At 41.2% G+C, this 16,342-nt stretch overlaps 1 non-coding gene across 1 annotated transcript; it reads left to right on the top strand.

Moving 5' to 3' along the window:
* Nucleotides 1-15,877: 15,877 nt before the first annotated feature.
* LOC123852160 (U6 spliceosomal RNA) lies at nucleotides 15,878-15,984 on the top strand. Its single transcript, XR_006792783.1, has one exon. It is a non-coding gene; the product is annotated as a U6 spliceosomal RNA (small nuclear RNA).
* The last annotated feature ends 358 nt before the right edge of the window (nucleotides 15,985-16,342 follow it).

Raw genomic sequence — 16,342 nt, 5'->3', positions numbered from 1 at the left:
GTCCTGAGATCAAGCCCCATGTCAGGCTCTCCACTCAGCAGGGAGTCTGCTTTTCCCTCTACCTCTGTGCTCTCTGTCTCTCTCTCTCAAATAAATAAAATCTTTTTTTTTTAAAGATTTTATTTATTTATTTGAGAGAGAGAATGAGATAGAGCATGAGAGGGGGGAGGGTCAGAGGGAGAAGCAGACTCCCCGCTGAGCAGGGAGCCCGATGCGGGACTTGATCCAGGGACTCCAGGATCATGACCTGAGCCGAAGGCAGTCGCTTAACCAACTGAGCCACCCAGGTGCCCATCAAATAAATAAAATCTTAAAAAAAAAAAAAAAAGAGTGGTTACTAACTGGTGGGGAGTTATGGGCTCCTTGGAAATCTAATGAAAGCTATGAACACTCCCCAGATAAACCCCCTACAATTTTGGATACAGTTCCTGGGGGTACACTGACCATCTGAAAGTCATGAATGAGTCTCACATTAAGAACGCCTTCTCTAGACTATGGACTCTGGAAAACAAACTGAAGGTTCTAGAGGGGAGGGGGGTGGAGGGATGGGTTAGCCTGGTGATGGGTATTAAGGAGGGCACATATTGCATGGAGCACTGGGTGTTATACACAAACAAGGAATCATGGAACACTACATCAAAAACTAATGATGTAATGTATAGTGATTAACACAACATAATAATAATAAAAAAAGAATGCCTTCTCTAAAGGAAACATAACATGTAACCATGATTTAAAGAAGTCATGGGGTGTGAACTCATTAAAGAACCTTAGAAAGGACTTATTCTTTATTCTCATTTTCTAGATGTGGGCAGACATTTGGAGAGGGTATGAAAGTCACACAACAAATTGATGACAGAATTAGGAATTTGATGCTATTTTAAGTCTGCTTCCTTAGAAGCAGACCCTGGAACAATGATTGGTGGGAAAGTGATTTATTAAGGAGGTGCTCCCAGGGAAGAGAGGCAGGACTGAGAAAAGGAGCAGGTCAGGCAGGGTGCCTCAAAGGCAAACACCTGCCGAAGAAGGGGGTACCACGGGGAGCGCTGGAGTGTAAGTCATGCCCAAGGAATGGATCAGTTTTCACACCTGCACACCCTCTTCATGGGTTGAAAGGGAGGTGGAAATGAACTTCCAGGAACCAGTAGCCCAAGGGCAGTACTCCAAAAAAGAAACTGCAGATGTCAGGTGGGGACAGAGCTCAGAATCAGTAAAAGGGGACTCCAAAGCCAGGTGGAAGGTAGCTAATGTGACAACCAAGCTTTCTTGACCCCATGCTGCTGCCCCACCCTGCAAAGGAGGCACATATAGACCTTTTGGTAAGTGACTTGATGCTCGCTCTCCCAAGATTAAAGATTAATGGATGGATAACATTCATTTTAAATTTTAGTTGGAAGTATGATGAAGGTTCTCAGGCCTTTAAATGTAAGCCTTGTGCAGAGTGGCACCAACGACAAGAACTAGGATACAGGCATCTTCCTTCTGGAGGCTCCACAATGCACACCTCCGGGGGTCCCATTCTGTCCCACCCTGTAAAGGCACCATAAACTCTGCCCCCAGTAGCACCCCTACCTCCAACTTTATATATGCCTCAAACAAGTGCCAGACAGGTTTGCTTTGTTTCTGCAGAGAACTTTATTTTGTGGGGTTGAAAATTCCCTTTTTCTTCCTGAGCAACATAATTGCATTGCAGGAGAGACTGTCCACATGTGCTTCTTAGTCTTGAAAAGTCTCCCCGCCATGCCAACAGAAACGAGCTTGACTTATGTAACGAAATCTGACAATGGAAGCCATACCATTGGAGTCCCTGCTCCAAGTCTACAAACTGCTAGGAAACAAGATCAACAGGCCAATAGAAATCTAGGTAACATAAATGAAAGCAGTTGGGAGATTGGACAGACGGACAGACAATGGCTGGACCATACATGAAAATAGAAATCAAATCCACATTGTGCAGCAATCAGTCCAGGAAGCCAAAACCACCATCTTTGCAGCAACTGGCCCTACACAGCCAGGACTTAATCAATAACTGATAGCTTCCCTAATTTATGCCCCTGCATCCAACTTGGGACAGACTAGAGAAAGCCAAACATGTGCCCCTAACCAGTTCCGTAGGACACTGGCTGCTAGTTAGCCTGCTCCGGCTTCTCTAGGCCAACAGCCTGCAATCAGAGTACACCTGACCTGAAGCCCTCCCTTGTTCCCACTACAAACCTTTCCAACTCCTCTGCCTGCCTTTGAGACTCTGCCAAACACAAAAAAACTATGGCCAGCTCCTTTGCTCAAGCAAGCTCTGAATAAATAGCCTTTACTTGTTCTCATTTGGGTAGTCCTTGCTTATTTCCACACAGCTTATAGGAAAATGCAAAAGAGCAATAAATGTGTGTGGGGGTGGGGAGCTTAAGTGTAACTAATTTTAAAAGAAATGCAAATTAAAACAACCATGAAATGCTTTTTTTCCCCTTAATTTGAGGGCAGTTTGAAAGCATTAAGCAAAAGACAAAAATGTGCATGCCCTTAAACCTAGTCCTTCTAATTCCAGCAATTCATTTTGCAGAAATTATCTCATAAATACACAAAGTTATGTTCAAAGATGTCCCGTGTTTAAATATTTGTACAAAATAAATGTCCAAAAGGGGACTGGATAGAGCTTGGGACATCCAAGCGGTGAAATTCTGTGAGACAACCTACTGAATAAAATGGGGATGGATAGATGGTGGAGTGAGAACAGCAAAGCAATGTGGGTGTGTGCCTGGGGTCACGTCTCTGGCTGTTTCACACAACAACGCCGATAATGGTGCATCCCAGAAGTGGGGCTGGAGGAAGGGAGAAGGGTTTTCATTTTATACATTTCTCATTGTTTGTGGTTTTGTGATGATCATGTATTACCTTGGTAATGAAAAAATTAAAACAAAAAGAATCCTCTGGGAAATGCAGTGGTTCGCATCAATGTGGTCCTGGGAACGTTATTCACTCTATCACCTATTTTCTCACTTCTCCACATATTGTGGCTGAGTTATGCAGAATAAGTCATGGGCATTGATTACAGCTTTGATTCCTGGAACAATAACCGAGATAATAAGGAGCCCACTCCATTGACAATGCCTGGCCACACCTTGCCTGCAGCGAGACAAATGCTGGTGCAGGTGCTAGAACAATCACATCTCATTTATCTGCCGTTGCCCAGGAAGGAGCCCAGCTACACTAGTGAATTTTCCAAAATAATAGAAGCTTACCATCTGTTTAAAGTGCCAGCTTCTTTTTTTTAATTTACTTATTTTTTAAAATGCTTTATTGTTATGTTAATCACCATACATTGCATCATTAGTTTTTGATGTAGTGTTCCATGATTCATTGTTTGTGCATAACACCCAGTGCTCCATGCAGAATGTGCCCTCTTTAATACCCATCACCAGGCTAACCCATCCTCCCACACCCCTCACCTCTAGAACCTTCAGTTTGTTTTTCAGAGTCCATCGTCTCTCATGGTTCCTCTACCCCTCCGATTTCCCCCCCTTCATTCTTCCCCTCCTGCTATCTTCTTCCATTTTTTTTCCTTAACATATATTGCATTATTTGTTTCAGATGTACAGATCTGAGATTCAACAGTCTTGCACAATTCACAGCACTTACCAGAGCACATATCTTCCCCAGTGTCTATCACCCAGTGACCCCATCCCTCCCACCCCACCCCCCACTCCAGCAACCCTCAGTTTGTTTCCTGAGATTAAGAATTCCTCACATCAGTGAGGTCATATGATACATGTCTTTCTCTGTTTGACTTATTTCGCTCAGCATAATACCCTCCAGTTCCACCCACGTTGTTGCAAATGGCAAGATTTCATTCCTTTTGATGGCTGCATAATATTCCATTGTATATATATACCACCTCTTCTTTATCCATTCATCTGTCGATGAACATCTTGGCTCTTTCAATAGTTTGGATATTGTGGACATTGCTGCTATAAACATCGGGGTGCACGTATCCTTTCGGATCCGTACTTTTGTATCTTTGGTATAAATACCCAGTAGTGCAATTGCTGGATCATATGGTAGCTCTATTTTCAACTTTTTGAGGAACCTCCATACTGTTTTCCAGAGTGGCTGCACCAGCTTGCATTCCCACCAACAGTGCAGGAGGCTTCCCCTTTCTCCGCATCCCCGCCAACATCTGTCATTTCCTGACTGGTTAATTTTAGCCATTCTGACTGGTGTGAGGTGGTATCTCATTGAGGTTTTGATTTGGATTTCCCTGATGCCGAGCGATGTTGAGCACTTTTTCATGTGTCTGTTGGCCATTTGGATGTCTTCTTTGGAAAAATGTCTGTTCATGTCTTCTGCCCATTTCTTGATTGGATCATTTGTTCTTTGGGTGTTGAGTTTGATAAGTTCTTTATAGATTTTGGATACTAGCCCTTTATCTGATATGTCATTTGCAAATATCTTCTCCCATTCTCTCGCTTGTCTTTTGGTTTTGTTGACTGTTTCCTTTGCTTTGCAAAAGCTTTTTATCTTGATGAAGTCCCAATAGTTCATTTTTGCCCTTGCTTCCCTTGCCTTTGGTGATGTTTCTAGGATGAAGTTGCTGCGGCTGAGGTCAAAGAGGTTGCTGCCTGTGTTCTCCTTTAGGATTTGGATGGACTCCTGTCTCACATTGAGGTCTTTCAACCATTTGGAGAATATTTTTGTGTGTGGTATAAGGAAATGGTCCAGTTTCATTCTTCTGCATGTAGCTATCCAATTTTCTCAACACCATTTGTTGAAGAGACTTTTTTCCATTGGACATTCTTTCCTGCTTTGTCAAAGATTAGTTGACCATAGAGTTGGGGGTCCATTTCTGGGCTCTCTATTCTGTTCCATTGATCTATGTGTCTGTTTTTGTGCCAGTACCATACTGTCTTGATGATGACAGCTTTGTAATAGAGCTTGAAGTACGGAATTATGATGCCACCAGCTTTGCTTTTCTTTTTCAACATTCCTCTGGTTATGCGGGGTCTTTTCTGGTTCCATACAAATTTTAGGATTAATTGTTCCATTTCTTTGAAAAAAGTGGGTGGTATTTTGATGGGGATTGCATTGAATGTGTAGATTGCTCTAGGTAGCATTGAAATCTTCACAATATTTGTTCTTCCAATCCATGAGCATAGAACATTTTTCCATTTCTTTGTGTCTTCCTCAATTTCTTTCATGAGTATTTTATAGTTTTCTGAGTACAGATCCTTTGTCTCTTTGGTTAGATTTATTCCTACGTATCTTATCATTTTGGGTGCAATTGTAAATGGGATCGACTCCTTCATTTCTCTTTGTTCTGTCTTGTTGTTGGTGTATAGGAATGCCACTGATTTCTGTGCATTGATTTTATATCCTGCCACTTTACTGAATTCCTGTATGAGTTCCAGCAGTTTTGGGGTGGAGTCTTTTGGGTTTTCCACATAAAGTGTCATATCATCCATAAACAGTGAGAGTTTGACTTCTTCTTTGCCGATTTGGATGCCTTTGATTTCTTTTTGTTGTCTGATTGCTGTGGCTAGGACTTCTAATACTGTGTTGAATAGCAGTGGTGATAGTGGACATCCCTGCCATGTTCCTGACCTTAGGGGGAAAGCTCTCAGTTTTTCCCCATTGAGAATGATATTCGCTGTAGGTTTTTCATAGATGACTTTTATGATATTGAGGTATGTAACCTCTATGCCTATACTCTGAAGAGTTTTGATCAAGAAAGGATGCTGTACTTTGTCAAATGCTTTTTCTGCATCTATTGAGAGGATCATATGATTCTTGTTCTTTCTTTTGTTAATGTCTTGTAGCATGTTGATTGATTTGTGGATGTTGAACCAACCTTGCAGCCCAGGGATAAATCCCACTTGGTCGTGGTGAATAATCCTTTTAATGTACTGTTGGATCCTATTGGCTAGTATTTTGGTGAGAATTTTTGCATCCATGTTCATCACGGATATTGGTCTGTAGTTTTCCTTTTTGATGGGGTCTTTGTCTGGTTTTGGGATCAAGATAATGCTGGCCTCATAAAACGAGTTTGGAAGTTTTCCTTCCATTTCTATTTTTTGGAACAGTTTCAGAAGAATAGGTATTAATTCTTCTTGAAATGTTTGGTAGAATTCCCCTGGGAAGCCATCTGGCCCTGGGCTTTTGTTTTTTGGGAGGTTTTTGATGACTGCTTCAATTTCCTTAGTGGTTATAGGTCTGTTCAGGTCTTCTATTTCTTCCTGGTTCAGTTTTGGTAGTTGATACATCTCTAGGAATGCATCCATTTCTTCCAGGTTATCTAATTTGCTGGCATAGAGTTGCTCATAATATGTTCTTATAATTGTTTGTATTTCTTTGGTGTTGGTTGTGATCTCTCCTCTTTCATTCATGATTTTGTTGATTTGGGTCATTTCTCTTTTCTTTTTGATAAGTCAGGCCAGGGGTTTATCAATCTTGTTAATTCTTTCAAAAAACCAGCTCCTAGTCTCGTTGATCTATTCTACTGTTCTTTTGGTTTCTATTTCATTGATTTCTGCTCTGATCTTTACCATTTCTCTTCTCCTGCTGGGTTTAGGCTTTATTTGCTGTTCATTCTCCAGCTCCTTTAGGTGTAGGGTTAGGTTGTGTACTTGAGACCTTTCCTGTTTCTTGAGAAAGGCTTGTATTGCTATATACTTTCCTCTTAGGACTGCCTTTGCTGCATCCCAAAGATTTTGAATAGTTGTGTTTTCATTTTCATTGGTTTCCATGAATTTTTTAAATTCTTCTTTAATTTCCTGGTTGACCCATTCATTCTTTAGTAGGATGCTCTTTAGCCTCCATGTATTTGAGTTCTCTCTGACTTTCCTCTTGTGATTGAGTTCTAGTTTCAAAGCACTGTGGTCTGAAAATAGGCAAGGAATGATCCCAATCTTTTGGTACCAGTTGAGACCTGATTTATGACCTAGGATGTGATCGATTCTGGAGAATGTTCCATGGGCACTAGAGAATAATGTGTATTCCATTGCTTTGTGGTGGAATGTTCTGAATATGTCTGTGAAGTCCATTTGGTCCAGTGTGTCATTTAAAGTCTTTATTTCCTTGTTGATCTTTTGCTTAGATGATCTGTCCATTTCAGTGAGGGGGGTGTTAAAGTCCCCCACTATTATTGTATTGTTGTTGATGTGTTTCTTTGCTTTTGTTATTAATTGCCTTATATAATTGGCTGCTCCCATGTTAGGGGCATAGATATTTACAATTGTTAGATCTTCTGGTTGGATAGAGCCTTTAAGTAGGATATAGTGTCCTTCTTCCTCTCTTATTACAGTCTTTGGTTTAAAATCTAATTTGTCTGATATAAGGATTGCCACCCCAGCTCTCTTTTGGTGTCCATTAGCATGGTAAATGGTTTTCCACCCCCTCACTTTCAATCTGGGGGTGTCTTTGGGTCTAAAATGAGTCTCTTGCAGACAGCATATCAATGGGTCTTGTTTTTTAATCCAATCTGATAGCCTGTGTCTTTTGATTGGGGCAGTTAGCCCATTTACATTCAGGGTAACTATTGAAAGATAGGAATTTAGTGCCATTGTATTGCCTGTAAGGTGACTGTTACTGTATATTGTCTGTGTTCCTTTCTTGTCTATGTTGCTTTTAGGCTCTCTCTTTGCTTAGAGGACCCCTTTCAAGATTTCTTGTAGGGCTGGTTTCGTGTTTGCAAATTCCTTTAGTTTTTGTTTGTCCTGGAAGCTTTTTCTCTCTCCTTCAATTTTCAATGACAGCCTAACTGGATATAGTATTCTTGGCTGCATATTTTTCTCATTTAGTGCTCTGAATATATCCTGCCAGTCCTTCTGGCTTGCCAGGTCTCTGTGGATAGGTCTGTTGCCAATCTAATGTTTCTACCATTGTAGGTTACATATCTCTTCTCCCGAGCTGCTTTCAGGATTTTCTCTTTGTTTCTGAGACTCATAAGTTTTACTCTTAGATGTCGGGGTGTTGACCTATTTTTATTGATTTTGAGAGGGGTTTTCTGTGCTTCCTGGATTTTGATACCTGTTTCCTTCCCCAAATTAAGGAAGTTCTCTGCTATAATTTGCTACAGTATACCTTCTGTCCCTCTCTCTCTTTCTTCTTCTTCTGGGATCCCAATTATTCTAATGTTGTTTCATCTTATGGTATCACTTATCTCTCGAATTCTGCCCTCGTGATCCAGTAGTTTTTTATCTTTCTTTTTCTCAGCTTCTTTATTTTCCATCATTTGGTCTTCTATCTCACTGATTCTCTCTTCTGCCTCATTTATCCTAGCAGTTAGCACCCCCATATTTGATTGCACCTCATTAATAGCCTTTTTGATTTTGACTTGGTTAGATTTTAGTTCTTTTACTTCTCTGGAAAGGGTTTCTCTAATAACTTCCATGCTTTTTTCAAGCCCAGCTAGTATCTTTAAAGTGATGATTCTGAACTCTAGATCCAACATCGTACTAATGTCCGTATTGAGTAGGTCCCTGGCAGTCGGTACTACCTCTTGTTCTTTTTGTTGAGGTGATTTTTTCCATCTTGTCATTTTGTCCGGAGGAGAATAGATTAATGAGAGAACAAAATGCTAACAGGGTAACAACGTTCCCAGAAAATATACTCTAAACAAATCAGAAAAGATCTGAAGCAGTGGGAAAAGAAAGGGAAAGAGAGAAAAAAGAAAAAGATAAAGATAAAGATAAAAACAAACAAAAACAGAACAAAACAAAACAAAAAAAACCCAGGATGTGATCAAATATGATCAGGCTGGTATATAGATCAGTGTCACACACTAGATTTTGGGTGTATTTTGGTCTGTCAGAAGAAAGTGCCTCCCAAAATTTTAATGAAAGAAAAACTTATATATGTACAACAATAAGGGTTGATATGATGAAGGGATGGAATATGACTGTAAAGATGGAAATTGTAAAAAAATTTATAAAAGGAATTGATAAGAAGTTGTTTGAAAAAAGAAAGAAGAGGATTTAAAAAAAAGAAAGAAAAAAAAGGGGGAGAATGTGATCAGGCAGTGGAGTAGAAAAAAACCATACATTAGAGATTTAGGTATATTTTGATCTGTTAAAAGAAACTATCTCAAAATTTTAAAGAGAGAACAACTTATATATATATGCCAAAAATATGGGTAACTACTATGAAGGGATAGAATATGACTCTAAAAATGAAAAATAAAAATGAAAATAATTTTTTTAAAAGGGATTGATAAGATGTTGGTTGAAAGAGGGAAAAAGAAAAATAAAAAAAATAGAAAAAGGCAGTTTAAAAAAATTAACTTTGAAAGATTAAAGAATCATGGTAAAAAAGCTATGAATTCTATGTGCATTATTCCCCTAGCCCTGGAGTTCTGCCGTTCTCATTGATCGGTAAACTTGGTCTTGGCTGGCTGTTCTTGCTGATCTTCTGGGGGAGGGTCCTGTTGCCGTGGTTCCCAAAAGTCTTTGCCGGAGGCGGAATTGCCCCACCCTTGCCCCGCCAGGGCTAAGTAATCTTCTCAGGCTTGCTCTTGGGAGCTTTTGTTCCCTGCAAGCTTTCCGTACAGCTTTGGAGGAGGAGAGTGAAAATGGCGGCCTCCTAATCTCTGCCTCAGAGGAGCCGAGAACTCAGGCCCCGCTCCTCAGTGAGCCCCCAGAGAAAAGCAGTCAGTCACTCCCGTCTCCCCTGTCTCCGGCCGCACTCAGTGCTCACCCGGCCTGTGACTGCGCATTTCTATCTCTGGCACCCGACCCCGTGTGGAGTCTCCAAACCCAGCAGGTCCCTGCGGTGCGCTCCCGCACCTCTCCTCCCAGGGGAAGAAGGGGAGTCTCCCCGGATCTGCCGCTTGTTGGGTCCCTGCTGGAGGAGCAGGGGCCCGACTGCGCCATGGATCATGGTTTATGGCAACCCTGAGCTGAGAGCCCACGCCTGGGCTCCATCTCTGCAGCCGGCTTCCTTGCTCCAATACCTGGGAGCTCTACCGCACTCAGGCACCCCTGGTCTTTCTGTGACCCCGAGGGTCCTGAGACCACACTGTCCCGCGAGGGTTCCACCCCCCGCTTAGCCACCAGGGTGATGTCCCTCAGTGGAGCAGACTTTTAAAAGTTCTGATTTTGTGCTCCGCGGCTCTATCACTTGCCAGAAGCGGCCACCGGAGGCCCCTCTCCCGCTGTCTATCATCCCAAATATCACCTCAGATTCACTTCTCCACATGTCCTACCTTCCAGAAAGTGGTCGCTCTTCTGTTCAGAGAGTTGTTGCTCTTCTTTTCTTCGATCTCCTGTTGAGTTAGTAGGTGTTCAGTATGGTTTGATCCCTATCCAGCTGAATTCCTGAGAGGAGACGAAATCCAGGTCTCCTACTCCTCCGCCATCTTGCCCCACCCTCTAATTTACTTATTTTTTGATGGAAATCTTTTTAAAATAGATTTCACACTTACCTTCTCCTTGAGAGTGCAGTGATCCTCATGTAACCAGTTCCTGATGCTTTGGGGCATAGTCCTGACTACTGAGCCCTGAGCTGTGACATTTCAGTGCCCAATCTGAGAGAGACCTGAGTGTATGGGGACCCTTTCTTTACTTTGAATCTTTATCAATCCCTGTGATTTTGAATTCTTTTCTGATTTGAACATTTCTGCTGCTTCTCTGACTTTCAGCTGTCCTTTAAATATAAATATGTGTTGGATCCTGCTCTGTTTGGGGGACCTACTAGCTATCATTCCTACCTCATTTCCTTTGATGCTCCTTCCCAAAGTAGAGCCAGAGTAAAGGTGTGAGTGAACATAGTCCCTGGGAGGTGATCCCAGGATGCAGAGTGAGGGTGTGTGGAAGGAAGGAAGAAATGGAAGGCAGCCAGCAAAAGGGGTGTTAATGAGATTACCGTGTGGGTGACAGGAACATGCAATGGGGACCCTCTGAGACACAGCAGGGACATACCTCATTACTGTGTTGCTGAGGAGTGTGAAAATTGGAGTATTTATTTACCATCTCCCCGGATTGAGGATTGCTGGAGAAATTGAGGGGAGTCACCTCTTTAGCACTTCAGGTCTGCATCTTGGCTGCACCAGGCAAAGCCTTCAGGCAGAAAGACACAAGAACTGGCTAAGATGATAGAGCAGAGCTCCAAGAGTCAGCTACACTCTTACACAAGCCATGAGGACAGCAATACTACCCCATTTTACAGACTGGGGAAATGAGGCTCTGAGGTTAGACTATCTATCCAGGGTCACACAGTTAGCCAATGATGGAGCTAGGATTCTCACCTGGATTGAACTGGCCCCAGAATCTCCCTCTTTGCTGTCACAAATGGCTGCCGTGCATCCAGGGGCCTCTGGGGACCCTTCTAAGCTGTCAGCTTATGAAAAATCAGCTGACCCAGATTATTAGGCCTGAGAAGGTATGACTCTGCCCTGTTTCCTGATGTATACTGGTGCCTAGAACAGTGCCTGGCATGTGACATGCACTCATGAATGAATGAATGAATGAGTGGCGCTAAACTCTGCAACGTCTTCAGGGGCCTAAGTGCAGGTATTGATGGGGCCCGGGAGCATTACAGTTCATTGCCTAGAAGTGTAGCTGCTTACTCCTAGGTGCATAGTTCCCATGTGTGTTCCCATTCATTCATTTATTCAACTATTTACTGAGTACCTATCATATACAAGGCACCATGCTAAATGCTAAATTTTCACTTGTGAGAAAAATATTCATAAGCCTGCCTCCATGGAGTTCACTGTTTAAAGAAGGGGACAGGCATTAATCAAAAGAATCATATAAATCATATCTGAAAAAGCCTCTTGTTTGCCTTTCAATTTACAGAAAAAATAAGGACAGTGAAACATATTAGACATGTACAGAGAACTGTCAGCAAAATCCAGACTCTATGAAACTCTATAGGACAAACGATCCACTTCAACAAATAAATTGCAATAAGAGAAATTAAAGAGGTGGAAAGGAACACCTACAAATTAGAAGAGACTTAAAAGACGTATCAACTAATCCCATAATGGGACTCCTATTTAGATGTTGATTCACAAAGAGATTATTTATTTATTTGACAGAGAGAGAGAGCATGAGCAGAGGGAGGAGCAGAGGGAGAAGCAGACTCCCCGTCCAGCAGGGAGCCAGATGTGGGGCTCGATCCCAGGACCCTGGGATCATGATCTGAGTTGAAGGCTTAAGCAACTGAGCCACCCAGGCATCCCTAGATACTGATTCAAACAAACTCTAAAACTTATGTAAGACAGCTAAACATTTGGAACTGACTGGATCTTTGTTGTTGAATAATTATTGTTCTTATTTTCAATGTGATAGTATGGCAGTTTTGTTTAGAAAAAAGAGGCTTTATTGTTAACAAATACATACTGAAATCTTTACAGATGAAATGATAGGCTGTCTCGGATTGGCTTCAAAAGGGAAGAAGTGGACAGGAGCTGTGGATAAAATCATACTGCCCGTGAGTTGACAAAATGCTGAAACTGGTAATGATGGGAGTTTATGATACTGTGCTGTCTACTTTTGTATGTTTGCAATTTGTCACAATAAAAAGTTTATAGAAAAGATCACACAAATATTTTGTTACAAATGGAGACACATGTTATGAGGACCAAGAACGGGGGACCATGAGGAACTGGAACAGGTGAGCCTGATTAACAGGGAGCCCAAAGGAGGTTTCCCTGGCGGGAGAGGATGTTTGCTTTTCTGTATTGATTCTATTTCCTTAAAAATACTATGTTTGAAAAAACAAGAGTCAAGGGCCAGATGGCTTCCCAGGGGAATTCTACCAAACATTTAAAGAAGAAATAATACCTGTTCTTCTGAAGCTGTTTCAAAAAATAGAAACAGAAGGAAAACTTCCAAACACATTCTATGAGGCCAGCATTACCCTGATCCCAAAACCAGACAAAGACCCCATCAAAAAGGAGAATTACAGACCAATATCCCTGATGAACATGGATACCAAAATATTCAACAAGATCCTAATCAATAGGATCCAACAGTACATTAAAAGGATTATCCATCACGACCAGGTGGGATTTATTCCTGGGATGCAAGGGTGGTTCAACATTCGCATATCAATCAATGTAATAGAGCACATTAATAAAAGAAAAGACAAGAACCATATGATCCTCTCAATTGATGCAGAAAAAGCATTTGACAAAATACAGCATCCTTTCCTGATTAAAACTCTTCAGAGCATAGGGATAGAGGGAACATTCCTCAATCTCATAAAATACATCTATGAAAAGCCCACAGCCAATATCATTCTCAATCGGGAAAAGCTGAGAACATGTCCCTTAAGATTAGGAACATGACAGGGATGACCACACTCGCCACTACTGTTCAACATAGTACTAGAAATCCTAGCATCAGCAGTCAGACAACAAAAAGAAATAAAAGGTATTCAAATCGGCAAAGAAGTCAACTCTCTCTCTTCACAGATGACATGATACTTCATGTGGAAAACCCAAAAGACTCCACCCCTAAATCACTAGAACTCATACAGCAATTCAGTAATGTGGCAGGATACAAAATGCACAGAAATCAGTTGCTTTTCTATATACTAACAATGTAACTGAAGAAAGAGAAATTAGGGAATCAATTCCATTTACAATAGCACCAAAACCCATAAGATAACTCGGAATAAATCTAACCAAAGAGATAAAGAATCTATACTCTAGAAACAACAGAACACTTACGAAAGAAATTGAAGAAGACACAAAAAGATGGAAAAACATTCCATACTCATGGATTGGAAGAAAAAACATTGTTAAAATGGCTATGCTGGGGCGCCTGGGTGGCTTAGTCATTCAGCACCTGCCTTCGGCTCAGGTCATGATCCCAGAGTCCTGGGATAAAGCCCCACATCAGACTCCCTGCTCTGTGGGAAGCCTGCTTCTCCTTCTCCCCCTGCTTGTGTTCCCTCTCTCGCTGTGTCTCTCTGTCAAATAAATAAATAAAATCTTTAAAATAAATAAATAAATAATAAAGTGGCTATGCTTCCCAGAGAAATCTACACTTTCAACATCATCCCTACTTAAAATACCATTGGCATTTTTCAAAGAGCTGGAACAAACAATCCTAAAACTTGTATGGAGCCAGAAAAGACCCCAAATGGCCAAGGGAATGTTGAAAAAAACAAAACAAAACAAAACTGGGGGCATGATGTTGACTGACTTCATGCTATATTACAAAGCTGTGATCACCAAGACAGCATGGTATTAGCACAAAAACAGACACATAGGTCAATGGAACAGAATAGAGTTTCCAGAAATGAACCCTCAACTCTATGGTCAAATAATCTTCAACAAATCAGGAAAAAATATCCAATGGAAAAAAGACAGTCTCTTCAATAAATGGTGCTGGGAAAATTGGACAGCTACATACAGAAGAATGAAACTCGACCATTCTCTTACACCATGCACAAAGATAATCTCAAAATGGATGAAAGACTTCAATGTAAGACAGTAATCCATCAAAATCCCAGAGGAGAACATAGGCAGTAAGCTCTTCAACATCAGCCACAGCAACTTCTTTCATGACACGTCTCCAAAGGCAAGGGAAACAAAAGCAAAAATGAACTTTTGGGACTTCATCAAGATAAAAAGCTTCTGCACAGCAAAGGAAACAGTCAACAAAACTAAAAGGCAACCCATGGAATGTGAGAAGATATTTACAAATGACATTACAGATAAAGGGCTGGTATCCAAGATCTATAAAGAACTTCTCAGATAACACCCAAAAACAAATAATCAAGTCAAAAAATGGGCAGAAGACATGAAAGACACTTCTCCAAAGAAGACATACAAATGGCTAACAGACACATGAAAAAATGTTCAACATCATTAGCCATCAGGGAAATTCAAATCAAAACCACATTGAGATACCACCTTACACCAGTTAGAATGGCAAAAATTAACAAGGCAGGAAACAACAAATGCTCGAGAGGTTGTGGAGAAAGGGGAACTCTCTTACACTGTTGGTGGGAATGCAAGCTATTACAACCACTTTGGAAAACAGTATGGAGGTTCCTCAAAAAGTTAAAAATAGAGCTACCCTATGACCCAGCAATTGCACTACTGGGTATTTACACCAAAGATACAGAGGTAGTGAAAAGAAGGAGCACATGCACTCAAATATTCATAGCAGCAATGTCCACAATAGCCAAACTGTGGAAGGAGCTGAGATGTCCTTCAACAGACGAATGGATAAAAAAGATGTGGTCCATATATACAATGGAATATTACTCAGCCATCAGAAAGGATGAGTACCCACCATTTGCATCAACATGGATAGAACTGGAGGGGATTATGCTAAGTGAAATAAGTCAAGCAGAGAAAGACAAGTATCATATGGTCTCACTCATATGTGGAACATAAGGAACAGCATGGAGGACATTAGGGGAAGGAAGGGAAAACTGAAGGGGGGGAAATCAGAGGGGGATATGAATCATGAGAGACTATGGGCCCTGGGAAACAAGCTGAGGGTTTCAGATGGGCGGGGAGTGGGGGTTGGGGTAGCCGGGTGATGGGTATTAAGGAGGGCAAGCATTGTAATGAGCACTGGGTGTTATATGCAAATAATGAATCATTGAACACTACATCAAAAACTAATGATGTACTGTATGATGACTAACAACATAATAAAAAATACTGTGTTTGGAAATATATTATGAAAGCCATTTTCCTTTTCTTTCTTTCTTTCCTTTTTTTGGTAGAGAAACTCTTCAAAGTATATAATACTAAGCAGATATATTTTTCTTCTTACCTCTATATTTGTTAAAGTGCTTGTTTTCTTTCCTAACTTGAAATTTGTTGGTTTGAGTGAGAAACAGAAGTAGTTCCAAGGACATCATTATCTTAATAAAACCTCAGTGTCTGAATACCCATCCCACCATTAAACAACTACTGAGAGTGCTCGCTTCAGCAGCACACATACTAAAATTGGAATGACACAGAGAAAACTAGCATAGTCCTTGTGTAAGGATGACATGCAAATTTGGGAAGCATCCCATATTTTGTGCCTATGTGAGAAGATGGATGTTGGCTGCACCTCTTGTGGTAACCATTACAAATATGTGTAAATCAAACCATCATGCTGTACGCCTTCAACTTACACAGTGAAACTGGAAAAAAGAGCAATTACTGAGATACCCTGTGGAAAGAGGGCTAAGGGATTTTGGGTTTTTTTTAAGATTGTATTTATTTATGAGAGAGAGAGAGAGGGAGGAGCAGAGGGAGAAGGACAAGCAGACTCTGTACTGAGTGAGGAGCCCAACATGGGGCTCGATTCCAGGACCCAGAGATCATGACCTGAGCCAAAACCAAGAGTCAATGCTTAACTGACTGAGCCACCCAGGTGTCCCAAGAGGGCTAAGG

This window comes from Mirounga angustirostris, unplaced genomic scaffold (assembly GCF_029215605.1).
Source record: "Mirounga angustirostris isolate CCGP_5_RB_7025 unplaced genomic scaffold, mMirAng1.0.hap1 SCAF_10, whole genome shotgun sequence".
In the NCBI taxonomy this organism is placed as follows: domain Eukaryota; kingdom Metazoa; phylum Chordata; class Mammalia; order Carnivora; family Phocidae; genus Mirounga; species Mirounga angustirostris.
The sequence above is the reverse complement of the archived record's forward strand: the minus strand, read 5'-3'. Positions and strand labels throughout refer to the sequence as shown.